Source organism: Ictidomys tridecemlineatus, chromosome X (genome assembly GCF_052094955.1).
Source record: "Ictidomys tridecemlineatus isolate mIctTri1 chromosome X, mIctTri1.hap1, whole genome shotgun sequence".
Classification (NCBI taxonomy): domain Eukaryota; kingdom Metazoa; phylum Chordata; class Mammalia; order Rodentia; family Sciuridae; genus Ictidomys; species Ictidomys tridecemlineatus.
In genome coordinates this window covers 69481508-69504588 of record NC_135493.1, presented here as the reverse complement: position 1 = coordinate 69504588, position 23081 = coordinate 69481508, and the positions used below count along the sequence as shown (strand labels likewise).

Sequence of the window (23081 nt, the reverse complement as noted above, 5' to 3'; positions counted from 1 at the left end):
AACTACTTGGCCTTGTGAATGAAAGGGAAAAAGGTGTTGTAGGTGTAGGCACAGGTGTGTGGTGTGAGGTGTGTGTGTGTGTGTGTGTGTGTGTGTGTGTGTTGACATAAGGTGGTAGGTGGTATCATCAGTACTGTTGAGCTGCCTGAATGGCCTAAACAAGAGGAACTTGCCAGTAAGGCAAGGTAGAGGACTCAGTGAGACCAGATAGAAACCCAAGCCCTTTTTAGAGGAGATGGGGCTATGCAGCCACCTCAGGCAGGATTCAGACTCAGGGTGCTGTCCAGGTAGGGGCTTGTTTCCTAGCAACACAGGATGAGAGCCCAAGAAATGAATCCAGAGGTCTGCCAGGGCAGGACTATCATCTAGCAGCCAATTCCTTCTGGCCCATTTGAGCAGTGAGTCTAACTCATGGTGGCTTGCCCTTTCCCACAGGAGCAAAAGCAGGATTGCCCCCCAGTCCTCTTTCTGCCAAGCTCCACCTAGCTTTCCAGCAGTGTTTCCAAAACCTCTTTATCACAACCCCATGCTTCCCAGAAACCTGCCTGAACTTTTGCAATGGCAAATCTGGCCTCTACAGACCTCATCAGCATTCTGCAGGGGACAGATCCACAGCACCAGGTTCTCAGTTTTCACCTTCTCATCCCAAAGTGCTCACCTCTGCTGAAGCCCCTTGGCTTATGGCCTTACTTGCTTGTGTGTGTGTGTGTGTGTGTGTGTGTGTGTGTGTGTGTATGTGTGTGTGTGAGAGAGAGAGAGAGAGGGCACGCGCGTGTGTGCAGGTGTATACACACGCCTGCATGGCAGGGAGAGGGGGAGAGAGGCAGAGAGAGAGAGAGAGAGAGAGAGAGAGAGAGAGAGAGAGAGAGAGAGAGAGAGAGAGAGAGAGAGAGAGAGAAACTGACTCTCCTATAGAGAGATTTCTATTGGTTCCCGCAGAATGGAGATTCTCCAAGATTTTGCCACTTGTGGATTCCCCACAGCACTCAGGGCCTTGAAGATTGGATGGATCCAGTGATGCTTGCTGGGCGACTGAGAATGCACTGAGTTTTAAATCTCTATCTAGTGCTTTTCCTTCTTCCTTATGTCCTTCGCATGTAATTCCTGCCACTGTAAGTTTGGCCAGAAATTCTCCCCAAACTTGCCAGTCCGTGCACTGATCTCTGTGTCTTCCTCCCTTTATTCCCCACTCCTTTCAAAATTACTCTGCTAGAGCTCTCTGCTTTTGCTGTGCACTTACCTAGACTCTCCTCAGGACCCCCAGTTTGTCTTCCCTGGGGAACCTAGCCTCTGCCCCTCTCTCAACAGTGGCCCCAGCCCCGCCCCGCCCCCCTCCGCCTCCTCCCAGCCTTTCTCTGCAGCCCTATTCTCTAGAGCCTTCTCTGCAGCCCCCGCCCCTGTCACTGCGCTGTTGGATCTACACCAGACTCGCTCCCCTCCCCTTCGCAGCTCTCCTGTAGCCCCTCCCCAGGGCGGTCTTAGGGCCAGAGGCTTTCCCTAGCCCATCCCGGTCCAGTCCAGCCCGTCCCCTGGTGACTCATGCCCTTATTTAGCAGGCAAGGAGGAGCCTAGCTGGGTGGCCAGCGGGCAGACTACAAGAAGGTTCGAAACCCTTCAGCGGAGCCAGCGGGCAGACCACACCGTCTCTGGTCACTGGGCTGCTCCGCGACCTCCGCGCCGGAGGGGCCGCGCTCCATCCCTGTGTGCCCTCTTCTCTCTTTCTCTCTTACTCTCCTAAAACCTAGACCAGATTCACTCCCCAGCCCGCCGGGCGCCCCCACCCGTCGAGGGCACCCAGACTCTGGGCAGTAGATTGCCAAGGAGAGCTTCGCGGCGGCGGCAGCCCCGCCGCCGCCCCCGCTACAGACACCGCAGGCTGCTCACCGGCTCCAACTGCAACCCCGCTGCCCACGCCTCCCCCCATCCTTCGGGCGAAGGCGGTGCAGGACAAGCCCTGTTGCTCGCCACCCGCGCCCCAGATCCAGCCAGCCACAGCGCTCACAACGAGATCCTGAGCAAGGTAAGTAGTTGGGGCGGCAGGAAAGGAACAGGTGGCCGTTGTGCTCTACAGTGTGGCCAGGTTCCCGACGGGAGGATGCACACAGGAGGGAGGGGGCAGGGATGAGGGAGCGAGCACCCCATCGCTGTTTCCACGGCGGGTAGCTTTGAAACCCAGTGAACATCCCGCTTTCCAACCCCAAACTTGGAGGTATGGACGCCACCTCAGAAGTGTGAAAACCACTTCCCTCTTCCCCGCCCCTCCGGGAGCGCACTCCTTTGAGTCAAATCTTTAGCCGGTGGGCCGCTAGGCAGGGCCGGGTTCTCCGCAGTTCGAGAGGTGCAGCACCAGCGATGGCGCCTGAGTCCCTTCCCCAGATTGCAGATAACGAGTCCCCACCCCCACGTCACCCCCCAGCATTCAGAGGGTGGTGATTTCCCTCTACTCTATCCAGCTCCAAGAAGCTTTTCTCCCCTAAGCTACAGTTTATTCATCTATCAAATGGGGATACCAAAGTCTACTACTCAATCCCTGCTGTGAGGATTACAGAAGGTAATGTATGTGGAAAAGCACAGCACAGCTCTTGGTACACAGTAGGCACTCACTTTTACTTTTCTTTCCTCTTGACCCTTCAACCTTTAAATGGCAGAAATCTGGTGCATTTCCTGTGGGGTGGGATTCTCCACCATCTAGATATAAATCATGCTAAATTAGCTGTCTCAGGTTCAGGGCTGTGAGAAAAGTGGGAGTGGGCAGGAAAGATCCAGAAGAAAATGGAAACCCAACCATGGAGAGGAGAAACTCAGGTAATTGAAGAAATAAAGAAAGGAAGGGCCCAGAAAGTGGGTGGAGACATCAGCAGGGAGACAGAACCTAAGGAGGTGGAGGAGCCCCAGGAAAAAACCTGGACCCCAAAGAATAGGAGTGGGTAGGATCTGAGAAACTTAGAGAGGATAGTAAGGGGGAAATGTTGGTGCCACAGAGAAATAGGGGACAGTAACTACAAAAGACCAAGAAATCCAGGAGATGGTAAGATTGCAGAAAAGGGTGGAGCCCCAAGGATGCTGGGAGGAGATCATAGGAGAGATGGGACTGCAGAAAAATGGGTGGGGCCACAGTGATGCAAGGAAAGGTCTCTAAGAAACGGGACTGCAAAAGGGGGGAGGTCAGAATGGGGAAGTGGAGAGAAGGGTTTCTAAGAGAAAAAATACATAAAAACAGTGGAGGCATATTGTATGGGGAGTTTTTTAGGGAAGGGAACACAAAACAGAAAAGCCAAGATGTTAAGGACAGATAGTTCCCCCAAAATATAAAGATTCCAGGAAAAAAGGTAAAACCTCAAGGAGAGGTGAACAAGTAGGGTCAGGTAGAATTAGAACCCAAAGTGGCATGGGAATCTAAAGGGTGAGTATTCTAGGAGGGAGATAGGGCACTTGAAAAGGATGAAAGAGAAAGAAAAAGAAGGTCCAGGGGTTTGGGATAGGGATGCCAGGAGACAGTGCTAAAGAAAAGGATTGTAATTGCAGAGATGTAATGAGGGGACACTAAAAAATACGTAGACTCAGGATGTGCATACGAAACTCTACAAAAGTCCCCTAAAGGGATATAGCTTCATAGGTGAAAGGATAAGAGTCCCTGGGAAAGAAGTATGACCCCAGAAATAAAAGTCAGTCAAACAGATGGCTGCTAACAAGTATGGTATTTCTTTTGGGTAATGAAAATTTTCTAAAAGCAATTATGATGATGGTTACACAACTCTGTGACTATACTTAAAACCATTGATTTGTACATTTTAAATGGGTAAATTGTATCATTGCTGAATTACATTAATAAAATGTGTGTACACACCTATACATGCACACAGACATGCACACCCATGCCTTAGGGACACAGAAAGGAGAATCCTAGATAAAATTCAAACCTCCAAAATGGATGGCCCTAGATATAGAGGGAGGGGACACTGGAAGTGACATGGGACAACAGGAAAAAAAAAAGATGTTCTGAAAAATTGGTGGAATACAAAATATATATATATATATATATATATATATATATATATATATATATATATATGTAACTAGCAATTTCAGGGGAGGTGTGTTAAAGGGAGGACTGCAGAAAAGATGCAAAGTCACAAGATTCTGAGTGTGAAACAAAGCTGCCTGAATGTAGAAGATACCCAGATCTGCAGGGGGAACTCCAGGAGAGGAATAGTTTTCCAGTAATGATTGGAACTATAATGATTTGAGGATGGAACTTCAAAAGAGTATGAATCCCAGAGACTGAAGAATCACAACCCTAAGATAGTTTTAGGACTTCAGGAACTGGCTAAAGATAGCATATAAAGAGGAGGATAAGACACTTAAAAAGACACTTAAAAGCAGTAGAGCTTAAGATACTCAGGATAAGAAAAAGTATCTCATAAAATCTGGGGTACCAGATATTCAAGTAAGAGAGCAACCCCAAGAGAGATAAATACACAGAAAAAAACAGTTCTCAGGAAAAATGTGAAGTGCAGTGGGGAGCTTTCAGGGAAGTACTTAACACCCCAGTAGAGAGGACTGCAACCATAGTTGGAGGACTGAAATCACAGCCTGACCTCTGAGTTTTACCTGTTCACTTGTTTTCTGTTAGGTTCTGGCTAACTGGGATGAGATGTTTGTGGCTTAAGGCTGTGATAGATGAACTCTCAAAGAGAGAATGGAGCTAGGCCACAATTTTCAGCCTTGGGGTCCTAATTAAAACCTTCCCTACCTCCATTCTCTTTCCTTCCTTACAACAGCCTGCCATCCTGGTCTTAATATTAAAGAGTTTGTATGACCACTAAGTTTTAAATGAGGAACCTCCTTGCTATTCTGATTTCAGCTACTTAACTACTAGCCTAATTTTTTTTTACCCCCGATCATTTAAGGTTCACTTCTTCTGTTTTAGCTAATTCATTAATGTATCATTATTATTACAATTTCTCTTGTCAGCATGATACCTAAAATATAAATCTACTAAGAAGAAGAAGTGGTATAATGTAATAAGACAAATCTCAATGTATTAACTAGCTCTGTACTGAACTAGGGTGTGTTTGAATAATTTTTCCCTATCTGGACCTGTCTCTTCATGTGAAATTTTCTCTGCCATTCTGTGATTCTGTGAACCAATTTCTAGGCAACACATTTACTCATCTACCTCAGGGTGTCAATTAGAGGAGTTATAGCAATTGTTGGCACTCAGGGCAGCCTATTGGAGTCCTGAGAGTTCGTCAGATTTGGATCACTGCCAGATCTGTACTAGTGGCCCCATCTTGGCCACCAGGGGTTTCTGGGAATCCAGGGTTTAATGCAGGTGAAAGAAGATTCTGCTGCTGGATTGGGTTTGGTGGTCTGACAGTCACTGATGCCTCCACCCTGTATTATGTCAGTGAGTGAGGCAAGTGACTGTCTGATTGCTATGCCTGTCTCTCGTCACACAGAACAACAATCATGTCTGGAAGGCAGCCTGGAGAAGACCTTCAACACCCTATTATCTACAACTCGGAATTCATAGCTAAGTGCCTTTAGGTGGGGCTTCAGTTGAGTCACAAGGGTCCATATGTTATGCCCAGTAAAGGTCTCTGAAGGATTGCACTTTTCCCACAGAGTCCAGTGCTCCCATCCCATGGCAATCATAAATTTATTAAATTGATCATCTGGGCAAGAATTGATTGCAGAGGATGCTGGGTAAATACTTTCTCCCCTTGTTCTCTCTGCCATACCCAGAGGCTCCCATTTGGAGGTATCTGCCAAGAAATAGAAGCTTCTGTGAGGGACTGCATTCCTGCTGCTGCTGCTGCTGCTGCTGCTGCTGCCGCCACCACCAACACAGGAAGAGGTACCCAGGAGGACAAAGGTTTGTTGCTGGGTTTTACTGTGGACATACAAATCCAGGAGTTATGTGGGTAACATTTTTAAGCTAGCAACTATTCAGTTTGTGTAAAGTACTCTATCTGTATAAATTATGAACATTATGAGTTTGGTCCCCAAATACACTCTTTAGCCATTAATATCCAAACCATTCATACTTTGCCTCATGCACTTGTTCATTGTGTCTCCTCAGCTGTCACTAGAGCAGAACACAGCATACCTCCTGTGTTCCAGGTATCTTTCTCCGTTGAACTTCATGAGTTAAAGTGAGGGGCATTTGTGGTGGAGGTGGGGTATAGGGAAATAAAAGACCTTCCTAACTCCCAAGGAAAATATACCCAGCATAAATTAGGGCCCACACAGTGTTCCTAACTAGAGAAAAAAACTTTGATATTTGGTCTTCATTCTCCTCCTACTATATATATAGTAAGCATTGAGGTCAATACTCAAAGGCAGCTACATTGTCCTCCGCATTTTACAGATGGAAAACTAAAGCCCAGAAAGAAGAGATTTTTTTCAAAGTCTCAACACTATAATGGCAGAGTAGGGTGTAAATCTCATATTATCATTTTCTTCTTATTTGCACCACCATTCCCACCCATCCCCACACACAACTCTGAGGCAGCTCTAGTGTCGGACCCACTCATTCACACTGAAATATCAGCCTCCTAGTGTGTAATCCCTGAAGGTATATTTCCCCTTAAAAGAAGACCCCAGGATAGAATTATCCTTAACCAAAGGAAAGAAACTACCAGATATTTAGGGGATCAATGATAGAGTGAAAGAAATTAGAGTGGAAAGAGTACAGTAAGAGGGCAGGATAGGAAAGGGGCTCAAGGGGAGGAAACATGGGTGATGTTTTCATGTGAATTTAGGTTTACAAAGCCTACCCAGCATAAGTACGGCCCTCTATCCATCCAGACCATTAGTTCTGCATCTCCTACAAAATCCTCCTCCTGAAGCCTGTTGTAAGAGCGGTACTCAGACAGGAGAGAAAAGATAAAAGGTCATGGTAAACACTCACCATTCAATAACCCCAGACCACCCTTGGTTATCCAAAGATTTTATTACAGAAGGTAGAGTGTTTTCTTTTTTTCTCAGTACTGGGGATTGAACCCGAGGGTGCTCTACCACTAAGCTACATCCCCAGACCTTTTTATTTTATTTTGTTTTATTTTATTTTATTTTTATTTTGAGACAGGGTGTTGCTAAGTTTCTGAGGCTGACCTCCAAATTGTGATCCTCCTGCCTCAGCCTCCTGAGTCACTGGGATTACAGGTGTGTAACACTGTGCCTGGCTAAGGTAGGGTTTTTAAGGAACCCCAATTCTGTTACTTCCCTTGACCTCTTGACTGCATTTTTCTCCATTAGTTCCTTTTCCTCTTGGGTAATTATACTGTGTACTAGCTACATATTCTTCTTCCCCATCCAGGTTTAGGAGCTGGACAAAGAAATAAGCAATAAAGCTTTGAACTTTCTAAGGTTTTAGTAGGGGGAGGGGTATGTTAGGGAGAGAATCTATTTTTAGGTACTGTTTTTTTTCAGAATCCCCTTCAGGCACTGAGTTCTGACTTATTGTACTTGTCATCTTGCCAATTCTCTACCTTGGGAAAAGGAATAGGAAGGCAAATACTTTTCTTGCTGTAGTGTAACTTCTCTATAGGTTATGTATGTGAATGAGTGCAATCTGTGTTCGTGAATGTATCTAAGTATGATCAATTGCACAAGTCAGTCATACAGGCTTGTGTATACATATTTCAGTTAAAACAAGAAGAATTAACATTGCTGGTTAACTTTGGCATGAATAAAAGCAAACTTTTGAGGACAAAAGTGATAGAGACAACATACATGTGCATGCATATCTATCTTGGCAGACATACTCATGTACACACACACACACACACACACACACACACACATCATTAGTGGAGAGGATTTTTTTTAGATAGCTTGTTGCCCAGGCTGACCTCGAACTCCTGCTCAAGCAATCCTCCTCTCTCAGTCTCCCAAGTAGCTGGGAGTAAACTATACACCACCATGCCCAGCAAGAGAATGTTTTTATAGGGACACTACAAGTGTTTAATTGACATTAGTGCCTCTTAGAGTAAAATGAATTTTCAGTTTCAAGATGAGGTCTTTGAAAATGCCTGGACCAACCCAGAGACTGGGGAGTTGATTTCTTCTCTTGGCTCTTATATCAATTTGCTGTGTAAGCTTGGGAAGATCTCAATTTTCCAAGATCTGTTTTTGCTATCTGCAAACTTGAGCTGATTATACACTTTTCTTAGTTTTGGAAATTGGGGAGGCAAAGCATAAAACACAGTGCCAGACACAGTAGGGGCTCAATATATGGCTGCTGCTTTTTGTTGTTGTTGTTATTGTTGTTGTTGTTTGTTTGTTTTGTTTTGTTTTGTTTTGTTTTATAAAATTCAGGCCCTATACCCTACTTGCATCCAAGCCCCCTGATCAGCTTTCTACTTGGGAGAGCCAACTCTTTGGCTCCAGGAAATCTCTTATCAAAGTGACCAGGGTGGATGATTAGGTAGGTAGTCTCTAAATGAGTTCAGAAACCACCAAGTCCAAAGCAGGAAGTATTGGCATCAACCCATTTGCGCTTGGACCTCTGGCCAAGTGCAGATGGAGTGGTGTTATTCCTTTCTGTTTGCTTCCTATGGTGAGAGCCCATTCCATGACTATATCCCCAGAGTTTCTGATCCCTCCATCTTCCCTCAAATATATCCATTCACCTGCTTGCAGATTTTTTTTTTTTTTTGGTACCAAGAATTGAACCCACAGGTGTTTAACTGCTGAGCCACATCCTCAGCCCTTTTATTTTTATTTCATTTTATTTTATTTTTTAAATTTTGAGACAGAGTCTTACTAAGTTGCTTAGGGCCTCACTAAGTTGCTGAGGCTGGCTTTCAATTTGCAATCCTCCTGTCTCTGCCTCCTGAATTGCTGGGATTACAGGTGTGCATTACTGTGCCTAGTTCTTTTATTGGCTATATCAAAAGGCCAATGGCCAGGCCAATCCTTCATGTGGAAAAGGTCAGTGACTCTTTGCAGTTTCAGAGATGCCAAGTGAGGTCCTGAGGCCTAAAAATTTATCCTCTTTGATATTGCCATCTTATCTTTTTGAATTCTCATAACATCAGTGAGAATGAATATTAGGTGTGGTTTTAGCAGTACTGGGTACCTGAAAAAGGAGAACACTTAGCAATGACCTTAAGCAAAGTACTTCTGTTCAGTTTCTTCATCGGCAAAATAGAGCTAATCATTCCTGTCTTGATTGCTTTACAAGGTCTCTGGAGGATCAAATGAAAATTCATGGTCTTTGTGAACCCCCCCAAAAAAGTCAAATATTCATTCTCAAATACAAGAAATAAATATCAAAACAAATGAGGAATGGGGCTAAGGACAAGGACATAATTCACATATGAAATCCAGGAAAAGTACTATTTCTGTCGTCACCGAGAATGATAAAGGGAGGTCCAACTGAGGGATGAAAGTATGGACATCAGTAGAAGGTGTCTAACTTTCCTCCCTTAGTTTGATCATCACTGAAATTCAGCCAGATGCCCTGTTTTCCTGCATATTTTGATTTTTCATTTTTGTTTTTCTTTTCAGGTGATTTCAGCGTGGGAGAGATGGGGATTGGGGGAGTGGGGTGGGAGGTGGTGACAGCAAGGGCAAAGTCTTGACTGACAGTGGGCAGGTCTTTTTTCCCTAGGCCCAGTGTAGGAATGTGCTCTTTGTGTTTCTGGAAAAGACTTCTCTTGTGGTAAAAATGGTTTGGGGTCCTGCAACTTTGCCAGCCCAAAGCCATCCTGGCCTCCAACCTTGTGACCATGGACAAGAGACTCCAAAATCACGCTCTTTGTCCAGTCCACAAAGCTGGGAGCTGGCCACACAGGCTGCCTGGCTGCTGTCGGTTTTGGCAGAAGCCTTCCTACCTCGACCAAGAAGTTCTTAAGGCCAGGTGACTCCCAGGGACCAGTAGGCATTTGAAAGTGGCAGTGAAGGTATTAGTGGGAAAGATCATGCTTCTTTTTAGGTAAAGAAGAACAATTGGGAAAGGGATTTGAACCAGTTTGCCTCTAAGCCTATCTATTTTTCCCCATCCCTTTTGAGAGAAGCATTGCCTTCTCCTTAGGGGTAGGTCTGGGAGCTGATGAGACTGAATGGAGCCAGAAGGTACAGGCCCAGTCCTCTCTGATGCTGTTCTCAAGCCAAGTGACCTGAGTCCAGGGTCCCCAGCTGAGCTCATGGCCCCTTCAACCTACCTCACAGGGTTGTTGTGAGGATGCCACAAGATAATGTGCCCAAAACAGAGGAGGGCTCAATAAATATCTTTTGAATAGATCCATCTATGTGACAGTGCTTTACATACTATAAAGCTCCATAAGAAATGGTAGGCACAGTCAGGCCACTCTGTTATGTAGCCACACAAAGGAAGCTACCCTCCCCTACCCCGATCTGAAAGCTGAGGAATGGGAGGGAAGTAGAAAGGAGAAGAGAAGTTTAAAACAGTAAATAAAAGAGTAAGAGACCAAGGACCAGATGACTTTGCAAGGGCCTATAATAGGTATTTGAGAGGACACAAGAGAGGCTCAGACTCTAGGGACAGAAGAGCAGAGTTCTAAAAGATCTTAGATATTTATTTCAATAACTCAGCTCCTATTTGTAGACCTCCAGTGAATCATTGAGGTAGTCTATTATAATCATAACCAACTTCAACAATTAGAAAATACTTCCTTGTATTCAGCTGATAATTTGTTTTCTTTCAGCTTCCAGTTCTACCCCTTGGTGCCACATAGAAAAAAAAAAGCTAATGCAGGCAGGCACAGGAACACATGCCTGTAATCCCAGTGTTTGAGGCCAGCTTGGAAACTTGGTTAGACCCTGTGTCAATATAGAAATCAAAAGTGTTGGGGATATAGCTCAGTGGCAAATCACCCCTGGGTTCATTCCCCAGTACCAAAAAGAAAAAGAAAAACCTAATACCTTGACACCAAGTGAGCAATAAGTGTTTATTGAGTGATATTCACTGATTTTAGAGAGGAATATCTAATTTCAGGAGCCAGTCAACACAACCTTGGATGTACAAAAGTTATAAAAGTATGTATTAGTACGTATTAGGGATTGAACTCGGAGGTGCTTAACCACTGAGCCACATCCCATATATATATATATATATATATATTTAACTGGGACAGGGTCTCACTAAGTTACCTAGGGCCTTCCTAAATTGGTGAAGCTGGCCTCGAACTTGGCAATTCTCTTGCATCAGTCTCACAATCAGCTGGAATTATAGGTGTGTGCCACTTCCCTGGGCTTAGATCATAATTTTATAGCTGGAAGAAAATCCATCGATCCACCTTCATTCTTTTCCACATGCCCAGACTAATTAGAAAGGAAAATGCAATAGGAACTGACAGTCTAAAGTAAAAGACAACATTTAAATCCAATGTGTGTCAAACACTCAGAGGATGTTATGAGAGTACAGAGGGAGGGGTGCTTTTGTCCCTCTGGCCAGGACAGGCTAGAGAACAGTATTCTAAAGCAGAATCTTAAAAGGTAAAGGAGCTTTGTATGTATGAAAGTGAGGTGGGAAGAGTAGGTGGAAAGGGGACAGGCAATCTAAACAGAGGTCCTACATGAAGTCCTGAGAAATGACAGAAGATTGCAAAATGGCCAAGGCTTCCTACATAGGGTCCAGAAATAAGCAGGAACAGACTCCCAGGACTAATTCAGTTTAATTCTGGAGGTGCCTAAGAATTTGGCAAGAAGTTGGACCATGATTAAGTAATCATCATAGCTCCTCTGATCGGCACCATTTATCTCCACCACTTTCATCTCACCTGTTACCATCACAATTGCTGCTGGCATCATCACGACTGTCAGGACCGTCATCGCTGCTACCTGAGGTGTCACTCTAATTGCCACCATTCCAGTGTACCATCATCCCCACCATTATTTCACCCATCCACTTCAGCACTGACATCCACCATCCCTACTGCCACCGTGTAAGCCAGCGTATCTCAAATATTCCTGGAAAAAAGATGTTCTATCCCTCTGGGGGTTTTGGACATGAAACACAAAGCAGCTATTCAGAGGTCAAAATTTATTTGAAAATTATATGTTTTGTATGAAATATTCATGGAAGTTTGTTTTCTTTGATACAGCCATACTTGTTTGAAGATAAAACAATGATATTTTGAATTGCTTATTTTTTGTTTTAATTAACACATAATAACTATACATAATTATGGGGGATAGTGTGATGCTTTGATACATATGTAACTTGTATAATGATCAAATAGAGATATTTAGGAAATTCATCACCACAAACATTTATCATTTGTAGTGAAATCATTCCAAATCTTTTCTAGTTATTTTGAAATATGTTACAGTATTAACTATAGTTACCCTATTGTACAATAGAACACCAGAAATTATACCACTTTTTTTTCTGGTACTAGAGATTGAATCCAGGGGCACTTTATTATCAGTGAGCTATATCCCCAACCTTTTTTATTTTTTTATTTTGAGACAGGGTCTGACTAAATTGCTGAGGGCCTTGCTAAGTTTATTCGCCCCTCCCCTCCGTACCAGGGATTGTACCCAGAGGTGCTTATCCCCTGAGTCACATCTGCATCCCTCATCCCTTTTTATTTTTTATTTCAAGAAAAGGCCTCACTAACTTGCTTAGGAGCTCACAAAGTTGCTGAGGCTGGCTTTGAACTCACTATGCTCCTGCCTCAGTCTACCGAGTCGCTGGGATTAGAGTCATGTGCCCCCACACCTGGCCAACTCTTATCTAACTATGCATGTAATATTTTTCTTAAGGAAGGGAGGATTATGTCAGATTTTCATAAAGACTTGAAAGGAAATATAGAGTAATGGATACCTGAGGTCTCATTAACTAATTATCTAACTAATTTTGTACCCATTGACCTGTCTCTCAGCATTTTCCCTCCCTCTCCCCTTTCCAGCCTCTGGTAACTACTATTCTACTCTGTACTTCTGTGAGATAGACTTTCAAAGATTCCATAAGTATGTGAGAATATGCAGTATTTTCTTCCTATGCCTGACATATATTGTTTAATATAATGTCCTCCAGGCTCATATGTATTTCCATAAATGACAGGATTCCATTACTTTTATGATTGAAAAGTGTGTGTGTGTGTGTATGATATATATGTATATATATATATATTATATACACACAATATATATGATATATATAATTTATTTTCACTTCTTCAAATCTATAAGTAAAATTGATGCTTCATGAAAGTGTTTTATATTTATCCTGCACTTTGTGTATCTTTTAGCATTTGACCTTTTTCTCTACCACCCACCCTAAATGTACACACTCCAATTTCCCTATTATTTATGGACAGCAGGGCATAACAGTTATGAGGGTGTGTCCTGGCATCAAATAGTCTAGTTTGAATCTTACTATAATGTGGTGTGACCCTGAGAAAATTTCTTAACTTCTTTCATCCTGCTTTCTCATCTATAAAATAGAACTAATAATAGTATCACATAGGATTGTTGTAAGAAATTGATAAGTCAATCCATGTAAAGACTTAACACAATGCCTAGCACATATTATGTGCTCAATAAATTATTTAGACCATGGCTGAGCCAACTCAGTCTTTACAGAGCACTAATTGTATGCTATACACTGATAGCATAGAGTTGATTCAGACAGGGAACTAATCTTTAAATTGTTCACAACCAGTAGGGGAGGAGCTCATTGCACATAGAACAAAATATAATTAGTTAACTTTCATAGGAAAAGAATCAGCTGGACTTTATGATGTACTCCTATAATCCCAGTTACTCAGGAGCCTGAGAAAGGAGAATCATAAGTTCAAGGTCTACTTCAGTGATTTTAGTGAGGCACTATCTCAATAAAGGACTGGGGATGTAGCTCAGTGGTACAACATCTTTGGGTTCAATTCCCAGTACCATTCCCCCCCACACACACACACACGATAAGAAAAATGAAAAAAATTAAAATACATAATGGTGATGTTGGCACTTGATAATGATTTTGAAAGGCAGGAAAATGCTAGGCACACAGCGGATTTAAGGAATCCCATGATCAAAAGTGGGGAAACCCAAGGCACACTGAAGAAATGAATGTTGTTGTTTGATTGGGCATAAGATTTTTGGAATGGGGTGAGAAAACATTAATTGTCCAACAAAGACCTATGTGTAGAAAGGAAATACAGACAAGGGAGTTCAGCAGAATATTAACAATGATTGTATTTCAGCATTGTGACTCTTAAGTGTTTTTTTTAATTTTTTAGAATGAGCATATATCATCTTTATAGCAAGGAAATTATGCATGTAATATTTTTCTTAAGGAAGGGAGGATTATATCAGATTATCATAAAGACTTGAAAGGATCTATAGAGTAATGGAGACCTGAGGTCTCATTACCACCAGCCCTGCAATTCTGCAACTGTGTACACTTTTGTAAACCTATGCTTTAGTTGCCACATGTATGAAATTCATTCAAGAAATATTTATATTGAACATGTACTATGGGCCAGGTACTTGGGGACTTACAGTGGCAGGGATATAGCAGTCAACAAAACAAAAATCCTGCCCTGCTTGTATTATAAGTTTTCTCATTTTTACCATATGATTCTTCAAGAAGAGCCCTCACTTTTCCCCATTCCATGAGACCTGTTCAGGTGCTTTATTCTTCATAGACTCTAATGAGGAACCTATATGTAGGTCCCTATGTTTGTGTGCTCACTCCTAAAAATTCCTGTTAACACTTCCTCAGTTGCTCACACTTTCTATGATACATACCCTCTTCCTTCCCTCTGATGATCACTTTGTAAACCAACCAACAAACACACTTTCCTTTCTCCAACTGTTCCCATGAGATCAGACCATGAGGGAGAGGATCTAAGATCTACGTGCACCTATTCATTGCCCTTGGCACCCTGTCCCAAATGTAGCTTGGTACTATTCAGCAAACTTAGCTGAGCACACACACACACATGGTGTTAAAATGCCTGGTAAAACCACTGCAAAGAGCTAGTCAGGGAAGGGCAGCTCTGCTCTTACTGTGGGCCCCCAAGTTTTTGAGAAATAAGTTAACAGCAATGCCTGTCTCTCAGTTAATATATAGCCTCTGAAAGAAATTTCTGGATCTGAGTTTTCATTCTTTCACTGTTTCCTTACTCAGGGTTCTGACAGCGGTAGACAAGGGAAGAAGTGAGAAATAGTAATGAGAAACAATATGGTTGCCAAGGGGGCACTTCCTGGGAATCTCTCATATATAAAGGCTGAAATTACCAGAAAATATACATGAGCACTCCCAGGCTGTTGTCTCAAAAACTTAGAGCAGAGTTTGGTATCCTTAAAACTCTGTGGATAACCTCAGACACAGCCTCAAAGTGATGATTGGAAATGGGATGGGGATCAGAGAAAGGAGAACTTAAAGTTCAGCTGGACTGAATGATCTCCTGCTACTACAGAGGGTGGTGGCCAAGCCTAATGGGTGAACCTCACCCTCAGACCTTTAGCTCCAAAAAAGTTAATAATCAAATAATCATTTAAATATTAAGCAAAGGCTTTCTTTCTTCCTTCCTTTTTTCTTCTTTTTTGGTACTAGAGATGGAACCCAGGGGTGCTTTACCACTGAACTACATCCCCAGACCATTTTTACTTTTTTTTTCTTTTTCTTTTTCTCTTTTCTTTTCTTTCTTTCTTTCTTTCTTTCTTTCTTTCTTTCTTTCTTTCTTTCTTTTTTTGGTACCAGGGATTAAACCCAGGGGCACTTAACCACTGAGCAACATCCTCAACCTATTTTTGTTTTATTGGAAACAGGGTCTTGCTGAGTTCCTCAGGACCTTGCTAAATTGCTGAGGCTGGGTTTGAACTCCAATCCTCCTGCCTCAGCCTCCCTAGTTGCTGGGATTATAGGTGTGCACCACTATGACCAGCTCATTTTACTTATTTTTATTTTTTCAGGTTTGAGGCAGGGACTCACTGAGTTGCTGGGATTAGCCTTGAACAGGCAATCCTCCTGTCTCAGCCTGCTGGGTACCTGGGATTACAGGCATACAACACCATACACAGCAGAAATGATGTTTTTAAAGCACCTACAATATGCTTGGTGGTCAACATGGTTACGACTATTAATGGTCCCATTTTACAGAGGAAGAAATGGAGATTCCGAGGTAATGTTGATGTATCCAACAGCACACAATGACAAGTACCACAGCTGGTATTGATATCCATGGCTATCCGATTTTTCAGCGTTGAAAGGCAGTGATCTATATAGAAACTGGAATCATCACCAGTGGTCCATCTGACCACTAACTACATGTAACTGCATATGTGACTTTGGTCAAGTCACTTCCCATCTTAGCTTCAGCCTCTTCTGTACACTAGGGGTTCACTGGGGGAAAGGGGAAGGAAAGGTGTTGGACTGCATGATATAAAAAAATCTCCTGGAGCCCTGACATTTTCTAAATCTCAGGTTTTATGAATGTATTTGCTTTGTTCAGGTCCTTTGGGATGGTTGGTGTTGAAAGAGGTAGGTAATAATAAAGGTCATCTGCCAGGAAGACGGATGTTTTCTTTTCCCACAGATATCCAGGCTGAGAGCAGGGTATCAGTTAGATCAGAGAGTGAATGTGGGGCTCTAGGCTAGGTGTCAGGTGTGGAGCTGCACAATAAGGGACATCTATCATGGAGCAGACAAGCTGTATGCATTTTCTCTCACAAATTGTCTTCCTTCTGGCAATGTTTTCAAAACTTGTCCAATTCTTGCAATCACTTGGAGTGAGAATTATTTAAATTATAGATTGGCAGGGATCTCCCTTGAATATTCCAAATCAGTGGATTTGGGGTAAGTTTGATCACCTCAATTCTATATGTTCTCCTATGTGCAACCCCACAGGGTATTCAGCTGGGACTCACATTCACCAAAAGGGATATTAATAAATCCCTAAAGAATAATAAGGAAATTAGCACAGAAACCACAAACAGGACAAAAATAGAAAAATTTCTTAAGTGTAGATTTGTGAACTTACAAATCTTTTTTTTTTTCCTTTTGGTACTGGGAATTGAAGCCAGGGGCATTTTACCTCTGAGCTACATCTCCAGCTCTTTTTATTATGAGACAAGATCTCACTAAGTCACTTAGGGCCTTACTAAATTGCTCAGGCTAGCCTTAAACTTGTGATCCTTCCTCAGCCTCATGAGTCACTAGGATTAACAGGTGTGCCCCAAGGTGCCCAGCATCACAAGCTCCTTTTATTTTTTTTATTTTGAGATAGGGTCTCCCTAAGTTGCTGAGGCTGACCTCAAACTTGTAATCCTTCCACCTCAGCCTACTGAGTCTCTGGGATCACAGGTGCGCACCACCACACCTAGCAAATACTAGGGTTATTATGAAGTATTAGTTTATTCCTTGACTTATGATAGATTTGGGTTTCTCAGGCCTACTATCTTATTTTTTTCACTTCTCTTTTTATTTAACTCATAATGTACATACTTACAGAATACAGCATAATATTTCAAAACATGCATATAATATGTTCTGATCATACCAGATAACTGGCATTTTCATCTCTTTATCATTTCTTTATGATTGGAAACTTTGAGCTCCTCTTTCAGTTCTTCATAAAATATACAATAGGTTATCATGAACTATAGTCAACCTACTGTGCTGTACAACACTAGAATTTATTCCTCTTATCTAAATGTGCTTAGGTATCCATCATCCAACCTTCCTCTAATCCCTGCTATCCTTTCCTTTCCTAGCCCTTTGTAATTACTCTTCTAATCTCTTCTGCTTTGAGATAAATTATTTTACCTTCCACATATGAGACAGAACATGTGGTATTTGTCTTTCTGCGTTTGGCTTATTTTACTTAACATAATGGGCTTCAGTTCCATCCATTTTACTGCAAATGATAGGATTTTCATCCTATTTGCATCCTTTTTATGGCTGAATAATATTCCACTATATATAGATATAGATATATAGATCAGAGAGTGAATATGGGGCTCTAGGCTAGGTGTCTCTATACACACAAACACACACACACACCACATTTTATTTATCTATTCTTCTACACATGGATTCCTGGTTTGATTCCCTATCTTGGTTTTGATGAATAATACTTTAAGAAATGTACAATGCAAATGTCTTTGATATGCTGGTCTAATTTTCCTTTGAATACTGCTCAGAAGTGGGATAGCTGAATCAAAAAGTAGTTCTATTATTAGTTTTGAAAGGAACCTCTATAATATTCTCTATAATGGGTGTATGAATTTGCCTTACCATCAACAAATGCATGAGTTCCTGTTTCTCTAGATCTTAGCCAATGTTTATTACTTGTTACTTTTTTATAATAGCCATTCTGCCAGGGCTGATATGATCTTCACTGTGGTTTTGCATTTATTTGATAGTGAACAATGTTGAACAACTTACCTTGTGATGTTTGTATATGGTTTAGGGAGAAACATGTATTTGAATCGTTTGTCCATTTTTTAATAGGTTGTCTTTTCTTTTTTTGGTATTGGGGATTGAAGGCAGGGGTGCTTAAACACTGAGCCACATTTCCAGCCCTGTTTATGTTTCATTTTGATACAGAATCTCTCTAATTTTATTAGGACCTCTCTAAGTTGCTGAGGCTACGTTTGAATTTGTAATCCTCCTGCCTCAGCCTCCAAGCCACTGGGATTACAGGTGTGCACCACCATACCCGGCAAATAAGTTGTCTTTTTACTGTGAAGTTGTAAGTTATTTTTTATTCTGGATATCAATCCTATATCAGACTTGTGATTTGTATCCTATTTCAGTCTTCTGACAGGGATATTTTAAATCTCCAACTTTCAATTATTGATGTATCGATTTTTTTCCTTATAATTCTGTCAATTGCTTAGTGTATTTTAAACCAGTTTGTTCACAGACCCTATTTTAAAACTTCTCAGTTCCCCTTTAAACCTCTGGATCTACTTCTTTTCTCATCTCCAACAGATGGTTTTACATCCTATATTGGAGAAGAAATAGGAGCTATTAGATAAGGAATTTTCTTATATCCAATATTCCTACAAGTCCATAAAAATTCACCTAATCTCCCTACCTCTCCTGTCATCATGAAAGAAGGGTCTTTTTTTTTTCCATATAAGTTTTTACCTTCCACGTGGAATCTGAGTCCTAATCCCGCCCACCTTTTCATAAACCTCCCTCCAACAATCATGACTACCTTTTGTATGCATTTTAACCCCTTTCTGTTCCACCAGATCTTTTTCTTACAGCCTCTGAAAATGCCCATGTTTCTGATATATATAATTCCTATACTCCATGTCTCTCTTTGCCTGTTGTCTTATTTGTCCTTCTGAATCAACCTCCCAAAGGAGTTTTCTACACTTACTCTTTCTACTTCCTCTGCCTGTCACTCCTCATTCCACTCTACTCAGTCATTGGCACATAATATGGTACTAAAACTGCTGCCACAAAGGTGACCAATACCTTACTTGATGCTAAATTCTTTTGAGACCTTTCATTACCATTACTTGACTTCTCTACAGCAATGAACATATTGACTTTTCCCTCATCTAAACATTCTCTTTCCTTGATGTGAGTCTTGTTGAACTGCTTTCTGGGTCCCAAGTATGAATATTTTTCACTTATACCCATCTAATCCTTCTCTCCACTCATCTTACATCTGTCTTTCAGGTCTCAGATTGGCCATCACCTTCTCTAGAAATTCAGGATAATTCATGCCCTATCTTTGGATTACTATAGAAACATATACTTACCTTCTTCATAATTATTCTGCATTCATCATGCTAAACCATGATCATCTTTCTTTTTTAATATTTTCTTAGTTGTAGATGTACACAATACCTTTATCTTACTTTTATGTGGTGCCGAGGATCCAAGCCAGTGCCTCCCATGTGGGAGGTGAGCACTCTACCACTGAGCTACAACCCCAACTGAGCTGCAACCCCAATCTCGTGATAATTTTTTAAAAAAACTGGGGATTGAACCCAGGGGAGCTTAACCACTGAATCACATCCTCTACCATTTTTTAGTTGTAGTTGTACATAATACCTTTATTTTATTTATTTATTTTTTATGTGGTGCTGAGGATCAAACCCAGCACCTTGCACGTGCTAGACAAGTGCTCTATCACTGAGCCACAACCCCAGCCCCTCCCCTACCATTTTTTTAAAATACAAGTTCCGTTTTTTAACAGTTATTTTTTAGTTGTAGGTGGACACAATACCTTTATTTTATTTGTATGTGGTGCTGAGGGTCGAACCCAATGCCCCATACATGTTAGGCCAACGCTCTTTCTCTGAGCCACAACCCCAGCCCACCCCTACCATTTTTAATATTGTGTTTAAACAGAGTCTCGCTGAGTTGCTGAGCCTGGCTTTGAAAATGTGATTCTCTTGCCTCAGCCTCCTGAGCCAATGGGATTACAGGCATGTGCTATTTTCACTAGTCAGTGATCATCTTAGTTTGCTTCGCTTGAATAACAAGAGCTACTTGAGGGCAGGTTATTGTCTACCTTTTATTGGCAGCACTTAGCACAATGCCTAATACATAGTGAATGTTCCACAAATAGCTCCTGATTGAAATAATGAATGCAGCAACCATAATGTTTACTCTGAAATACTAACTGATCAAATCTTGGGATAAAATATTTACTTTAAAAAGAACATTCAGGGCTGGGGATGTAGTTCAGTGATAGAGCACTTTTCTACCATGAGTGAGGCTCTAGGTTCAGTTTGCCATCACTGTAAAAATAAGATATTGAAAAGAAGTCAGGCTGGAGGTGCATGCCTATCATCTTAGTGAGTCGGGATGCTGAATCAGGAGGATCCCAAGTTCCAGGCCAGCCTCAGCATTTTATGGAGGCCCTAAGAAACTTAGAGGGATCCTGTCTCAAAATAAAAAGGACTAGGGGTATAGATCAGTGGTAAAGTACCCCTGCGTTCATTCCCCAGTACAAAAGAATAAACAAATAAACAAACAAATTAATTAATAGAAAAATCACATCATTGGGATTTTGCTAGTGTTTGCATTGGTTCTGTAGATTACTTCACTGTTACCAACTTAACAATGTGTTCCTACTCATGAACACAAAGTATCTTTCCATTTACTTGTGTCATCATTAATGTACTTCAGCAACATTTTATAGTTATTAGTATATAGTCATCCTGAGTGTCCACAGTGATTGGTTCTATCGATGGTTATCTCTTAGATAAATGGGTGTAGTAATTGCATATAACATTCTCCTGTATACTTAAAAATCATCACTAGATAACTTATAATACCCAATACAATATAAATGTTATGCAAACACTTGTTGCAGTGAATTGTTTAGGGAATAATGATAAGAAGAAAGATCTGTACGTGAGCAGTACAAATGCAATTTCTTTTCCAAATATTTTATTTTTAAGTTGGTTCAATTCGTGGATGTAGAACCCACCAATATGGAGGGCTATGTATATAAGTCTTAGCCTTTTTATATAACCATTTTCATTATTTTGGGACTTTTGCACTTCTTACACTTTTCTTCCATCAAATAGAATTATCATTTTTCACAGTATACACAGTTTATTCTACACATGTTTGACAATTCTGTTGTATTTCTGTTGTATTTCCCTTTTCTGTGAAGGGACAGGTGTTGTTCTCAATGTAACTCTTGGCCCTCAACCCAGTTCTTCCGTTGATAATGTATGTACTATCAGGAAACCCCTTTCTGCTCTCTAGTCATCAGTTTCCCCATTTAAAATTAGAAGGTGAGGAGTGGATTAGAATGTGATTTTTTAAAAAATGTTTGCATACACTTTATTTTTTATTTGTTCTAATTAGATATACATGACAGTAAAGTACATTTTGACATGGAGTATAACTTCTCATTTTTTTGGCTGTACATGATGTAGAATCACACCAATCATGTAATCATACATGTACATAGGGTGATAATGTCCAGTTCATTCTACTATCCTTCCTACCCCTATTGCCTCCCCTCCCTTCACTCTCCTCTGCCCAATCCAAAGTACCTCTATTTTTCCCTAGCCCTGCTTTACCATGAATTAACATCCGCATATCACAGAAAATATTCAGCCTTTGTTTGGGGGAGGTATTGGCTATTTTGCTTAGCATGATATTCTCTGGCTCCATCCATTTACCTGCACATGCCATAATTCCATTCTTCTTTAAGACTGAGTAATATTCCATTGTGTGTGTGTGTGTGTGTGTGTGTGTGTATCTCACATTTTCTTTATCCATTCATATGTTGAAGGGCATCTAGGTTGGTTCCATAGTTTGGCTATTGTGAGTTGAGCTGTGATAAACATTAATGTTGCTGCATCACTGTAGTATGCTGATTTTAAGTGCCTTGAGTATTAACTGAGGACTGAGATAGCTGGGTCAAATAGTGGTTCCATTCAAAGTTTTATGAGGAATCTCCATACTGATTTCCATAGTGGATGCATCAATTTGCAGTCCCACCAGCAATGAATGAGTGTACCATTCTCCCACATCCTCGGCAACATTTATTGTTGCTTGTATTCTTTTAAAAAAATATATTTATTTTTAAGTTGCAGTTGGACATAAGACCTTTATTCTATTTATTTGTTTGTTTGTTTATTTATGTGGTGTTGAGGATCGAATTCAGGACCTCGCACTTGCTAGGCAAGCGCTCTATAGCTGAGCCACAATCCCAGCCCACTTTGTATTCTTGATAATTGCCATAGAATGTGATTTTTAAAAGGTGTTTTCTGAGAGGTGCTTCTGACAATATAGAAGCCAGAAAGAGAAAATGGGTATCTTTTATGTTTGACATACTGGGTTTATACATGTTCTTTTGTTTTGATAAATTATTTCTTTCAAAGTAGGAGGGTAATTTGAAAGGGCCCTTCTAGCTTTACAGTTCTATGTTCCTAAGTCAATATATATGATGAGATGCATGATGAGGGTGTTGCGAACTGGGTGAACAGCATATACTTCTGTGGAAGAAAGAAGTGATTAAAGCAAGGGAAGAAAAAATCAAAGTAAAACTCTTGCTTCCCCTCCACCACTTGAACACTCAAGAGAGTTCCCAAACCCTTGGAAGCCATTCCTTGGGCCAAAGGAACTTAACCTTAGCCCTTAGAAATTCCCATTAACCACTTCTTTT

At 41.3% G+C, this 23081-nt stretch overlaps 1 protein-coding gene across 1 annotated transcript in view; it reads left to right on the top strand.

The window, feature by feature from the left end:
* The first annotated feature begins 1481 nt into the window (after nt 1-1481).
* The window catches only part of LOC120888986 (uncharacterized), a 47398-nt gene continuing 25798 nt past the window's right edge, over nt 1482-23081 (top strand). Inside the window, exons 1-2 of the mRNA XM_040282244.2 lie at nt 1482-2020; nt 5749-5878. The gene's annotated coding sequence lies outside the window, so the exon portion shown is untranslated. The remainder of the gene's footprint in view (nt 2021-5748; nt 5879-23081) is intronic.